Source organism: Rhopalosiphum padi, chromosome 2 (assembly GCF_020882245.1).
Source record: "Rhopalosiphum padi isolate XX-2018 chromosome 2, ASM2088224v1, whole genome shotgun sequence".
NCBI classification, from domain to species: domain Eukaryota; kingdom Metazoa; phylum Arthropoda; class Insecta; order Hemiptera; family Aphididae; genus Rhopalosiphum; species Rhopalosiphum padi.
The window spans coordinates 55330872-55346894 of record NC_083598.1 but is presented as its reverse complement, the minus strand read 5'-3'; the positions used below and the strand labels follow the sequence as shown (position 1 = coordinate 55346894).

Genomic DNA, 16023 nt, shown 5'->3' with positions numbered 1-16023 from the left:
TTCGGATTGCACAAAAAACGGAGGGACCTTTTGAAAATCGTGAGAATATTAGGGTCATAACGTCGCTTCCGGCCATTGAACGGCGGTCCGCGTGTGTTCGGACGACGCGCGAACGAGCGGCAACTGTCCCTTGCGCGTCTGCGACTGCGTTCCAAGACCAGTTTTTCGTACTTAAAGGCGGTTAGGTCCGCCGGCAAACGTGTGTGTGTGTATGTGTGTGTGTGCGAGTGCATAGGTATTATTATCGTCATTATTATTATTATTATTTACGACCCCGCGAGTGGACAATGGGACCAAACCGGTTGCCCGCGGCCGCCGTTGTTGTGCAACCCTTTGCGCTTGACCGGTGCGCGCCGATCGTCTTCCCAGCAAACCGGTTGCCCCGCCGAACGCCGCGCGCACTACAACACAGAGGGATGAGCACGTCGGATGTCCCCCACACACACACACACACACACACGTTGCCGTTCGTAATAACAATATACACCCGGTTTGACACACACGCACGTCCGAGCCCGACTCGGTGTGGGAACCGCCGAGAAATCCGGTCCCAGTCCGGCGCAGTCTTCGTTTCGTCTATGGTCCGGGTCGGTCGTCGGCAGGAGATATAATATTATAGCCCGTACCCAGGTGAGTCGCCGAAAACGGTTTTTAATTATTACTCATCACACTCGTCGTATTGTAAGCTATTTGTTTTTTATTGAACGCGAACTCTGCACGAGAAACTATTGCTTTTTTAGGCGTTGTTCAGAAATCATATACTATTCGTTCGTTCGTCTAAATAGATGGTTTATAACAACGACATTACTACGATCGTATAGTGTATATAGTATATAATATATAGTAGTAAACGGTAGAAAGTTAGTACTCGTCGAACGTCGATATGTCCACTTCGTCGTGTTTGTGTCGTTGTATACGATGTTAATATTATTGTTATTATTATAAATTATAATATGTAGGATCGATCTGTTTCAGTCCGTTATTAGTCGTTGTTTCGTGTAAACGACAGTAATGAGTTGCATTAATTTTAAACATTATCGTTCTGACGGAAAATAATTTTTTTTCGATCTAAAACACACAAGTTGATTGGACTCATTTTTACAGTTGTGGCGTGAATTATTTGAATGTGACTAATTCTTGTAACAAATCGTCGAAACGATCGTGGTTTGTTCGTATTCTTACGAACACGAAATTATGTAAAGTTATTTTTAACGACTTTGCTTAGTAGATAATATATATATATATATATTGATTCGGAAAATTTTCAATTTTTTTTTTAAATTACGTGGAAAATTAAAACTAAATTTGCATCAAAATGCTGTCAACAGTTATTAGAAAAATTAAATAAGCGCAAAGGAGGAGAGGAGAGAACACACACATTATAGCATTATGTATACGTGAATACGTTTGCGAGTGTTTATACGTGTGTTTTATTTTTTAATTTAATCTAGTCTGACAAGTACCTATCGCACGTAGAACAACGGCACACTTGTACGGGCGCAACAACACGGAAAACAATCGCAGGTGAGTGGTTTATTAACGCGAGTGCGTTCAGGTTGTATTGTTTTCCATTAATGACCTGTGATTCTAGAGGGTCCCCTATTGTTTCCGGGATGCCACGTCTAAACGACCCCCTTTTCTCTTATGTTAATGAGCGAATATTACATATAACAAGGTTTTTAAGCGCAGTTTTTTCACTTGGCTATTTTAAACAGTTATTTTTTGTTTATATGTACGTGTTTAATATTACATTACTTGAGTTCGGATTTTTATGATTTTATAAATGTCTTATGAATTGGAATACGATGAATATAAACCGAATAGTAAACAGTTTTGGCGAACAAAACAGAATCATTGATTTAGAGAAAAGAATAAATACAAATTTAGTTTAAACAATTTTTTTTTAATATACTTAGCACAATTTATTGTACGTGTAGAATAATTCAAAACATAGATAAAAAAAAACGCCGAAAAAAAATACAAAAATGCTTTGTGCTTATTTATTATTTGATATTTGATTCATCAGTTAAGTGAAACCTGGGGTTTTATTTTCCTTTGTAAGGTTATAGGTACTTTATTTTATCGATTTTATATTTTCAATTGTTTTTTAAATCAAAAACTAATTTTTTATTATACTCTGTTGTTTTGCTTTTAAATAATTATACCTTCCACGTTTATGGCGATTTACACAAAAGCGATTTGTTGTTATAAGAATATTTTGTTATATTATTGTTAAAAACTTAATACACAAGTGCCGAGTACTAAAAAGATCAATGTTATATTGTATAAGAAAATTATAATTAAAAGACCGATTGTTTAAAAAAAAAACGATTTAAATTGGACTTCGAGCCTGAGAGCTTTCTCATACTATAAGAGCTTTTAACGTTATAATATTAAGTGCATTTTTCCAATTTTTAACGGTATAAAAATTAATATACCAATAACAAAGATTTTAAGAGAATATTATTCCAATCTTTACGCATAAAGCATGACACATTTCATCGTGACGTTTTAAATTGTATTTCTCGGTATAGATATCGTCTCGACGTCCCTCGTCGTGTTTTGAGTACATACTATTATAACAGTATAACATCTACCACTTCCACCGACGCCGATTCGCAGCAATCGATTATGGCCAACCAATTAAACCGATAATGGTGGATGACGCGTATTTTTTCCACCCTTCGTCCGGTGCACACACGCGCGAGGGTGGAACGTTTGATTTGGGTGCCATTTGTACGTATGCTCGCCGAAAAAAAATGGCGTAGTTTTTTTTTCAGTGCAATATCTAATTTGATTTTTTAATATCTTAAGTTAGATGATTCAAAACCGAAGAGCTTGAATATCGACGTGTAATTTCAAAAGAAAGCATCTTAACAATAACTGTATTGACAGTTGGTAGATGCGTATACGATTATAAAATCGTAAACTCACCGTCGCCGCAGTTTCAATAATGAACATTATATTACACCTATTATTGTTATAATAACATATATTATAATATTTAATAAGCAAAGTCGTTCTTTAGTGCATTAGTATACATAATACACTAGATAGATGTAACATTGATCGGAATCATATAGATCTATATTTTATATTTTTATTAGATCGGATCAATCGATGAAATATTAAAAAAGTTCTTATATAATCAAAGCGCAATGTGGTATAATATTACAATTTCATGGTACACTGCGAAAAATATATTTATCGTACAGATACGACTTAGATATTAATATCGTATATTATCAAGTATCCGGGAATAAAGCATACTGCAGATGGCGGAATTCTTAGTCGTTTTGGGGTTGTATAATATGTACAATAATTTCGTTCGTTTTAATTAGTCTGTTTCTCGAAGCCGTAATCAACCCAAAAGGTCTACCGGAGGCGGTGGTGTCAGTATTAATTCATCTGCTTAATTTTCCGACGAAAAATACGTCGAAAAACGCATTAAATTGGTTGCGTGTGGTTTTGCTTTCCTAGTCGATTCTAGTATATAATATATAAAATTAGTAATATAATACATCACGAATAATATGTAATATACCTATTATAATTATAATATTATATATATTAATAATACATGAATCAAGCATAGAATCTTAGAGGTATAAAATATAATTATTAATTTGTAGGCGTATAGCAATAAAGTTAATTAGTTTCGATTTGCTTAATAAATGTTTCAATTATTCCGTTTATCCGTCAGAAAAATCAGTTACAGCTTTTATATCGCATAATTGTGACAATATAGCTATGCTATATAATTGCATAACAGGCTTAGAAAATGTTCTAATTAATTTTTATCTAGAAATAGCTAAATAGTATTTAATTATAATTTAATTCAAACTTATAAAAATCTATTAAATTTTAATATTTTTTAAGTATATTAATAGGTAGTTGCTAGATATATCGAAATTCAAAATGTAACACACGTACGGAAGGAACATAACTTTCTTCTGATTTTTCTGTTGTTTTAATCATCGGAATAAAAATCACACACTTCTTACATTTAAAACGTATTAATATCTTCTGTTCAACATATAAAATAATTATTCATATTTTATTAATTGTATGAATATCACAATATATATCGTTTTTAAACCAATATTAAATATTACAAGCGTATTAAATTATAATTTTATTCAATTCATTCAAACAACTTAAACAATGTTAAAATATTTTAAGCGTTAAGTATTTTTGTATTTATTTTAAATTTTAAAATGATTAAATTATGAATGTAATATTAATTTAATACGTAAATTCAACTCACGTATGCGTATAAATTTTTACATTAAATTACTTATTAATCATTAAGTATTTGAGCTTACATTTTAAAATCTTAAGTTTCTTATATTATAGCACACTTAACATGACGTATAAATCACTATAACCATTAATACATTATTGATCATATGTATCTTTATTATATTTTAATTTTGGGATAAGAATCGGTTTTTTATGGATATGAATAATTTATTGAGTAAAATCTCAAATTAGACGTATGAACCAAAGGTCACATTCTGAATACGTCCATATTAATAATGTACTCGTCAGACAAAAGTCATACCGGACGTATCTAAAGTTTCAGTTTCACATTAATATTATGATTCCATTAAATACATAATATATGAAATGTATCTCCTTCATTAAAGAACAACAATTTTGGAAAAACTCGACAGTGTCAGCTGCTATATTTCTATTTATTATTGTGACATACTATACAATATTATTTACAATATAAAACATTGAACGTCCATCAAAACCGGCTAGCGAAGTCCATAGTACTGTTCTCATAAACAAATTGTATATTATAATAAATTGAATTATAAATAATTATATTATATAATATAATACTAATATATATTATATATAAAAGAGACATGTGTCTTAATTCTCACGCAAAGAAAATTTCTATAGAAGGACGTCGGCGCGCAGTGTCAGCGGATAACAGAATGAGTGTATGAGTGAGAAAGAGGGGGGGAGGCGAGAGAGAAAAAAACCTTTTAGAAAACTCGTCTGTAGGAAACTTTTACGAGGAATATGAAATTAAATGAAGAACTCGGTGGGTAATGGTGACTGGAGGGGAGTGGTTATGTGACAGGGAGGAAGAAAAACGAGAGGGTTATTAGAGGCTGGGTTGCGAGAGAGGGGAAATGTAGGAAACGCGCGCGCAGAAAAACAGAAAAGGGACAAGGAATATACATTAAGGGTGCAATTTGCAAGGGTCGGCGTGCCGGGGGCGTGGGCAGGGAGATGGCGAAGGTGGTGGGAGGATTGAGCGCGACGCGAAGAAAAAGAGGGCTCTTCATTCTCGTTTTAATCGAAAAACATCTTTTATACGTTCTTTCATTATAATAAAAGAACCCGGGAAACTACCCTGCAGCACCCTCGTGGCACCGCGGAGTGAAAATGACGACCAGCGGGTAGAGGAAGGTGCGATTCGGTGTAGAAAAGAGAAAAAGAAAGAGAGAGCGAGAGAGAGAGCTTTACGATATTATTTCGGCTCTCTAATTATTTTCTCCTCGCCACGCGTTATTAGATGTACGTTCTGAAGGCGAGGGGTTTGAAAAGGGATTCTTTGGCAGATGTATACCCATCACCCGCTCCTCCGTCCGTCGTATATAAAAAAAAAACGACAAGCCGAATAAAGAACGTCGTGAATTCCGTACGCATACATTGCAAACAGCGACGTCCGCCCAGAGTTTTCCATTTTCTGAAAGGCTTAAACAAATTATTCGCGTTGGTTTTTGTGGGAAGACATCTGCGCAACGGCGGCGGTGGAGGCTTCAGTGGCGACGACTGTAAAAGAATATTATCGTATCCGAAACGAGATTTGCATATTTGCTACGGCGGCGTTCATTTATGTAAATCCTATGCCCGGACGTATATATATATATTATATCATACTATTACATGTGTGTGTCTGAATTATGTGTATACGCAACAAACACAATAGCACCAGGATATCATATTTTCTGTTTGTTTGTAGGACAAAAATGGTTTAACGATGACACACGCAAATGCATTTCTGCTTCCGCCGTCGCCAGCGGATAGATGATAAATATTTGACATATAATATTTGGTACAGTCTCCTGTTACACAATATTATAAATTTCTATATTATTATGACGTACACGGTTTACGTAAAATATTTATACAAATCCCCCGAAGTCTGACGATAGGATTTCAATGCGGTTTATCCATACATTACGATTGCCTAAACGCCCTAAACTAAAACCTATCTGATATTTTTATTTAAACAAACGTACAATAAATAATAAATTCTGTCCAATAAATTAATAACTTTTTAATTCCTCAAATATATGATAAAAATAAAGAATTCGAAATAAACTCAGCTAGTATTTTTAAAAGTTAAATTCTCTCATTAAATATAGTTTTGCCAATCGGTTTATACCCGAGTACTCGACCAATAAAGATTTTGAAATAAAAAAAAATAAAAAACAACAGTTGGTATCAAACCTACGATCGGAATTTATTATTGAACGCACCGTAAATAAAACAGATAAATAATGAGAGATCCCTTTAACCTAAAATAATTTAAGTTCTGACTACATGATTGAAGAGTTTTTCTTAAAAAATATTTATTAGAATATAACAGTGACATTAGTATTTTTCCACAACACTTTTATCAATATTGAAATAAAAATGTATTTTTTTGAACAGCGAGTATTTATGTGTATTATACGTAGACAAAATATAAGCCAAATGTTTATGTATGTTATATTATGTAAGTTATTTGAATTAAAAAATCCGTATCCATTGATTGCAATTTGTCTAATGCGGGAGCAATTGTAGAACGTCATAAAACAGAACAAAAGCAATCATGTAGAAGACAATTTAAAATCGCATAATAATCGTAGATTTTGCACACTCGTTACCATTTTAATCAATACTTAACATTTATTTACTCCATACTCATTTATTTTTTATCTATTTATTCACTTATTTAATTGCGTTATTAATTTGTTTATTTCACTTTATTACATACACATTTCTATGTAAACTTGTCGAAATTATTTCATAATATGCAATAATAATATAATAATAATAAAAATAATAATGTTTAATGTTTATACTTTATACGTATATATATATATCTCCGTGTAACGGATATAAAATCATTTTTAAGGGCTTGGGACATTATATTAGTCTACTGAACAAAATTAGTTTGAAACTTAAAATGTTTTTGTATAGTAATTATTATAATAATACCGTGTATAATAACTAATACAGTGTACAATGTAAACGATAATTTAGAGCGTTAGTGTATAGTACCTGTATCCTGTAACCCTTTACCGTATTCTGACAAAACTTTAATATTCATAACGTCTGTGTAGACAATATATGAAAACATTAGACACGCGTATAGATTCAAAAAGTTGGATGTACGTCGTGTAGTACAAAATACTTGGACAACGCGAGACTTACAACAATTATTACAATGCATGCATACTCTAAAGGTTTGTCTATTACAAAACATTGTACACCCATAAAAACAAAACATTTCGATGAAACAGTTTAGTCGAATTACTGAAGATTATAAAAACATATATTGTATGCATAATATATACTTCAAAATGTCAAGTATATTTTGTAACGAGCTATCGATGTATTATTTAATTAAATCACATATTTTGTATTTAGCTTAACATCGATTTGATAACGTAACAGGTACACGCAGCACTCATTTATAACCCTCGGGCGGCTCGAACTGCAGACATATGCGTTAAATATTAGTGGTTATGTAGCCTTTAAATCGTAATAGCCGTGTAATATGGTATAACCAATATAAGTTATAAAATAATTATTCACCTAGAATAGTCTTATAGAAAAACAAATATATAAGCACTTAGAAATACGTATGATATATATTATATAATATGTTTAATATGTTGCAATAATAGTTCATTGTACCTATTACGTATACTTTCAATTTATTTTTAATTCAATTTTAACTATTAGGTGAAATATCGATAGAATTTTGACCGGCTAAACAAAAAAAAATTACTCGGAGTGTGTGTTTTTATTTTTTGGCTGAATAATATTTGATTATTGTAAATCAGTATTATTTATTTATTTAACTAACTAATTTATTTTGAAAATGTATCGCAATGCATAATAATAATTATTAAAATATATTGTTTTTTGTGTTTTCAGAAATCAAAACCTACCAATTTAAACACACCTGAATGCAGTGTCGAGAATGTAGCTGTGAATGTTACAATGCAATTCATTGGGTTCCAGAATAACTTTAATGATATTCAAACATTAAAATAATCGATTATGATAATATTATTAATACAATTGTCATTTCTTAAACATAACTATTTACTTTATAGTTTATTTCAATAAAAATGTATAGTATATTGTATATATTGTTATTGTTTAGGTGCAATTATTATACGCAATAACGGTTAGGATTGAAATTATTTGTGATTGTCGGATTACTCTTATTTGTAGAATTTATGATATCAACAAACCTATTCTATGAATCGCAATTACAATTTAACTCTATAATTCAACTACGATTAAACTGGATGTCGAATTCTCTACTAATTCGCCAAAAACGAATATTTACTACCATCATTATTCATCTAAAACATTAAACTGGTACAATTTGTGATTCAAAAGCAATTTAAATAGATTTTACCTACAACCAACATTATTATATAATAGGTATTTACTATTAATGTATTCTCATATTGGAGTGACTCTAGGTATATTCATAAATAACATCATTTAATTTAAAAAGTATTAACATTTTCCTAGATACATGCGATCATGACATTCATAACATTAATTTATGATATGCTATTTATTATTTTCATATTTGTTTGTTTGTGAAATCACTTCTTCGAATTTTGAATAGATATTATATTAAAATGTTTAAAAAATTATTCACAAAACAATTTACAGTAAAAACGGTGGTTTACACATGAAAAATAGGAGTTTGTATCAATACAGGACACTTCTTAAGTATGACAAAGAATTTTAAAATAATAGTCTTTAAGAATATTTAAAAATTCTAAAAATCAAAATTTGAATAAATTCGTTTTTAAGTGAAAAATGGTTGGAGGATCTTAAGGAACCACGCTGTACGATATAAATTTACTCATGTATAATATGGATTTAAAAAAAAAATTGGTTATCCTTGTTATAGGTACCTACATCTCTGTCGTGCATGTAAAATGTTTTAAGGTCCTCACTATCATTGAAAAATGACAATAGACCCAATAGGGGTTGACATAATTTGCATAATAAAGTAACGACTAACGAGTACATATATTTTGTTTATTCTTGCATATTTTCATAGTCCCCCTTCTGTGACATATATATATATATATATATATAATATACGATACAAACGTAATTTTTACAATCCATTTTATGTGCAAAAAATTGACCACAAATATCGTTAGATCAGCGTCATTTTTATCGAACAATAATTAATCACATAATACACAATAGAATTTTTTTTTCATTTAAAGCATAGTTATTATATTCCAATATTTTATTCAAATAACTAAATTAATATTTACGATTTTTTTTTATAACACTAAGTGCTTATAAATTTTAACTGTAAAGTCTATAGTTCAGATTTTACTTTTAAAAAGTTTTTATACGTCTTAAATCTTGAAAACAATTAAAGTATTTACATTCCATTTTACATATTATGCCTGTAAATAATTGCTTCAAACTTGTATAAAAACAAATGAAAATAATTAAAAATAAATAGGTACTTGTTTTTATAATTGACGATTGAAAATTGTATTGAAGTCAATATAATAATATTATTGTCCACTCATCATGATTTTCCATATTATGTACAGTCAAGTGATTATATGCATTATGCGTATAATAAAGGTTTATCTGTAATATAATATAATTTCAGAACATTATTTAATAATTGCATGATAAAGAATTGATCCAAACGCCAGTCAACTGCTTATTTACTAAACGTTCAAAAATAATAATAATAATAAAAAACAATAACAATATTACTCAGTCAACTTTTCATCTTTTTAGCATAATAATATATTATAACTATTTATAAGCATTAATTTCTTCGCGATATTATCTACAAATGTACAATTAACAATAACATTTAATGTTATTTAATTTTTTTTTCTCCGAATTCATATTACATTTAACAAGACAACAGCGCAAGCATCAGGCATAGTCCTTCGGGAATTTCCTATACAGTATCACCCAAATATTTTCTACTTTATCCTGTGTTTATACATTATGTATAATAAATTAAACACATAAAACCCGTGAATTTACATATTACATTATTTCAACAAATCATTAATTAAAAGGTCGATGGTCGTGATGTAAGGTTAAAAACCTCCGTATATAATATGTATAATGTATATTTATTATAACGTACATATTATACATTATAATATACATATACGTATAAGCGTATACCTACACATATTATGATTATTATTTTAACTTACTTATATATATGTATACATATATATTATATTGTATAAACCTACCACTACCGCCCTGCTATGGCAATGTCAAATCAATAAGTTCACGAGTGCCGTATTGACGAATTGTTATTGCTTAAACGTAATATAATATTTTTGGTTGCGATTTATATCGGTGTAAAAGTTGTATTTGGTTGGCCGGGAGACCGGAAAATATTGAATCGTCGTTCGCCGTGGGTTGTACACGCGTATCGTTGTAATAAACACACACACACACGCGCGCGCGCCCGCGCGAGCGTACACACTTATCCCTAACTATAAATGTTACGTACCTACAACGTACATGACGTTATGCACACTATTGTACACTGCACAGTGTGAACAGCAATACATATATATTTATATATATATATATATACTTTATATTACACTGTAATTCCTCTGTACGATATTATTGTGTTGTTTTATAATATATATTTTATGTATTATTATTGTTCTCTTTCTTTTGGCTTTTGTGTTTTTTCGTCAAGACTTCACAACGGCTCACACAATGGTGCCAAGTCGATTAATCATTAAAAAGTCAAAGGGCCGACGATATAGGAGACGTGCAGGCGTATCGCGGAGAGGTGGTGTGTGCGGTGGTGGCGTGTGGGATAGCGGTAGGGAAATTAACCCGGTTACCCGCGCCCCTGCCATATTTATTATTAAATTTTAAACTCTGGGTTCCCGGACCCTCTGCGCGCGAAGAATACAAAAGTATATATGCCGCCACCGCCACCGCTGCCTACGACGACGACGACGACGACGACGACGACGAGGTCGAGGATGACGACGTGGAGGCCGCCGGGTGAAAAGTTTATCGGGGTGGCGGTTGGAGATAAGCGGGGACTTTTGGCGGTGAGGGCAGTGGTAGGGGTGGTCGTGGCAGTACCAGTGGATTTCCCGCCTGGGGGCCATTGTTGAGAAAAAGCGGCTTTTCTTTATATACGCGCAAAGTAAGGGCCGCCCGAAAAACTTAAGACCCAAAGACGCTAAACTTTCCCGAAAACTTTACTAATATAGTCTGGGCGTTATTTCTTATTTCTTAAAATTATTTTATGCACATTGTTTTTTGGATGAAATGCGCGAAGGGTGAGAGGTTAGATGATCGCTTTCCGCAACAGACGAGTATAATAAATGAATAATATAATATTGTATTACGATTGTATGATTTGCCATTTTCGACTCGGCCAGATCGACAACACTAGTATAATATTATGTAATTTTCAGTTTTTCACTGTTTAATACTTAAACTTTATGTTTAGAAGAATTTTTTAAAAAAATGGTGAATATCCTTGAAATTATATAAGGTGAAAATGAATAAATATCACTTTAAAAACAGCTATATGATATAATTTATAACGTATTTAGTATCAATAATATCCTGCATATGTTATGCACATACAATTTTTTTTTGTTTTATTCAATTAGTGTGTGTATGTGTAGTTCTGTTATTATTTATGATCCTATTTATTTATTGGTTAATTTTTGTAGAACAAACAACTTTTTATAAAAATAGTTAAACACTACTTTTGTGATTATTGATTATGTGTCTAATGCGAATTTGAATAATAATATAATATACACAACTATCTATAGTGCATATAAGGCTTATTATTAACCAAATACATAATATACTTCAGTTCGACAACCAAATCGATCGAATGAATCAGATCAACATTTGCACTGAATTTTACGAAAAAAAATATATAAATGAAATTTTTTAAATAATAGGAGAACGTGTGTATAATTTTATAATCATGATTTGAAAATAAAATATAGAATATTTATTTTTATTATTATTTTATAAATATTTAGATACCTTTTAAGATTTTAGATAGGATTAGAGAACTCCGAATAGGATAATGAGTTTAAATAAAAAAAAATCGGATTGGGTGTGATTTATTTTCGAAAAAGAGGATTTGTAACATCACACAAAAAAAGAAATTGATAAAAAAATGTTAAATTATTATTATATTAACGTTACCTAATGTGTTCAAATCATATGTACTAAACTATGATATTTATAGTATCATGATCAATACACCTTGTAGTACATCACATTCAATTTGTATGCTATTATAATATTTTATAATATTTAAACTGTGGATGTTTATGTAACTTTGTATTGCTGGTATAGCTAACATAATTTTTGGTGTATCATTAAAAATTAAATTGTATTTTAAATTTTAATTCCAAAATATATCATGTATATTATATATATAAACTAAAAACTACTTTAAAAACTTTAAATGTTTAATTAAAATAAATCACATGCTGTTTCATAGTACCTGCCACCATATTATAGCGTTCTTCTTATAAACAACGCCAATAAATATTCTTTAAATTATATATTAGAACATTAATTTGGATTTATATTACATGTTTGAATACACTGCAGAATGTATAATATTAGTGTTTTAATTTAATGCATATTTTAATAAGAAATCTTGAGAAACTTTGACTAAGAAAAAATAATATTGCATAATTAACTATGAGCTATTAAGCTGTGTTTATAATACTACGTGTAAAATATTGCAGGTAATTGAAAAATAGACAGACATATTTTAATATGATTAGGATATAATTATAATATGATTGAGCTATACATAATGGATCAATGAAACTTTTTACTTACTTTGAACCGACGTTATGTTGATTGAAAAATTATTTGTACCTATTAAACTCATACATTTGAATAGATATATTACAATAAAGCAATTGTTTTAAATTACCTGTTGATTTATTAGTGCGTATTTCCGACTATGATACCGTGTGCCATATATACTCGTATGTATTGCATAGTCAATAGATTATTAATAATATTTATTAGCAATAATTGTAGTGTCAAATATTTTTGATTAATTTTAGTTAAAAACAATTTGTTGAATGTTATTATATTATAGTAATATGTATTATAGCCATTAGATATTATTTTATAAGGAATGTATATTATTTTTAAAGACGAGCACAATTTATATACAACATACAAATATACAATAAGCGTAAGTATAATGAGACCATTAATGTAATATCGACAACTTTTAATTTACACAAAAAAGAAGTCAATCATCATCGACATTTTCAACGTGGGCGATAGTATATACCTTCTTTATTGTTGGTTTAAGAGGTGACTGAACTAGCATATTTTAAGATGGCTTGGTTGGGTGGCTGGATAGGTTGTTGATCGCAGTTTATATATTTTATAAATAACGGACTGGCTGTTTCGTATTTAGTTTACACATTAAAAAAGTATTATAAGTTAAACAAAAAATAGCGTTTAACAACAAAGAAGAGGGTTAGTATTAGCGTTACATTAGTATTAAATTATTAATATTATAAACTGTTTGAATATTTCTGAGAAATCGGAAGATTTTTTTTTTGTTCATTTTTAACTATTTATTGAAGTTTAACTTGCACAAAATGTATTATTTTCGTTGTAATCGGTATAGTTGCTTGCAAGGTAATATAAGTCAGGTGCCATATATGTATAATATAATAAATTATATATTGACCAATATGGACCTTTATATTGAGTAATGGTCATCATAGGTGTGAAATGATTTGATGACATAATATGCTTTTTTAATTGAATAAAAAAAAACATGTTTAACAAACGACGATTAATAATATGTTTCATAACACCTTATAAGTGACTTTTATTATTCCAACGACGTTAATTGTATATAAATTAGTAGTATAGTTATTGGGCGTACGCCGCACCGTGTGAAACCACCGTGTACACACACGCGTGTAATGTGGTTAACCGACAAGACTTTAGTCGTCGTAACTGCAGCAGCCACAGTTTAGGGTGATAAACATATCATTATACATGCAGAGATCAGAGATAATTTGAAATATTATAATTGTGTACAGAAAAACGGAAAAAATATGGTAAAAATAATCTGCAAACCTGGCCTGTTATATTATGTACTTATATTGTAGTACATATTATATAACAGTAACACGTTAAAAATATATTGTATACAGTGAAAAATGTAATATATTCGTGATGCGTTTTTTTTATCATATTTGTCAATAATCACTAAAGGAACATCATAATATATTTATAAAAAATACTTTAAAATAGCGGGTCCGTGAATATTTTATAACATTTAGCCGTGTAGGTATACAAATATAAAGTTTAAAACGCGATTGCGTGAAATCGTTTTTCCGAATACTCCCTACTCCCTCGTTACAATTCTCTTACTCTTTCTCACTCATCCCCTCTCTCTGTCTAAGTATCGCACATTACTATATGCCGTTGCGGTTTTATCGTTTTTACCCTTTCTACTGACAAAACCCGTTTTTTTTCCCTAACGATTATTATTATTGCTTTCCCTTATCTACTTAAAACTTTTGAACGGTTTTTTTCCCTTCTCGCCCCGTACGACGGAAACTCCCTTTTATACATACATATACGTGTTATATATATATATACATTTCAGTTACAATAATAATAATAATTATTATTATAAGCCGTTCGTCGCCGTTGTCGTCGTCGCAGTTGTATTATATTATTATTATTATTATTATTATAGTATAGTATTCGCTGCCCTGCCGGTAGAAAAAGGCAAATAACTTTTCACGTGAACTTTACTCGGTGAGTTAGGAATATATAATGTACACTGCAGTTGTCGGTAGCAGAAGTGTAAAAAGTAATTTTGCATTTAAATCCGTTTTTCTTTGTATACGTGATTTCCCGCCTAAACTATATATTATAATATATTGCCTTTTTCGTAACTATTCCATCGCGATAAGTCAATATAGCATTGTCTGCACGCTTCAAGTACGTTACCTGGTAGATTGAAAGCATAAACCTAAACATGAAAAAAAAAAAACTAAAACTCTATTTTAAGTTTAATACAAATAAATACGGTTCGTATTTCTGCATGCGAATTCAATCAATAATAATATTATTTTTATTGTTCCCGCGAATTCACCTCATTTATCATTTCACTCAAATTTCTGACTATTCAAAATTCTAGTACAGGTGTACAATACTGCCGCAGTCTATTCGGCGGTGTTGATGGGGAGATATTAATTTTTTTCCATGCCAATTGTAGGACTGTGTACGCGATTACAATACATTTATAAAACGTTACATTACGATAAACATTTAAAATTTATTTTATTATACATATAATTTATACAATTGCTGACAATATAGACAATGTTTATTAAGCTTAATTTATAATTTTATATATTGAATATTTCAATGTAAAACTCAGTAAAAGTGTATAAGAAAATGTGTTGTGTATACACAACGTCATATTATTATCGAACAATCGTGGGTGGGTTATACAGAGTATAAATAAATAATCAGTGGACTTATTTCCCTGACTTTATCTCTAGATATTTTTTTCTATCCGCGCCACGGAGTCTGTTTTTGTCGTATATAGCTGGGAGTTATAAAATAATAATATAATATAACCAGTCCGCCTTTGCTGTTCGAAAAAGCGCTTTTCTCCGACGACGCCGTTTTTTGCGCTTCGTTAAACCCCACCACCGCCACCACCACCGCCAC

General features: G+C 30.4%; 1 long non-coding RNA gene across 1 annotated transcript; it reads left to right on the top strand.

Annotated features, from left to right (window-relative positions):
• Positions 1-265: 265 nt before the first annotated feature.
• LOC132923154 (uncharacterized) lies at positions 266-8389 on the top strand. Its single transcript, XR_009661108.1, has 2 exons — positions 266-630; positions 8176-8389. It is a non-coding gene; the product is annotated as an uncharacterized LOC132923154 (long non-coding RNA).
• The last annotated feature ends 7634 nt before the right edge of the window (positions 8390-16023 follow it).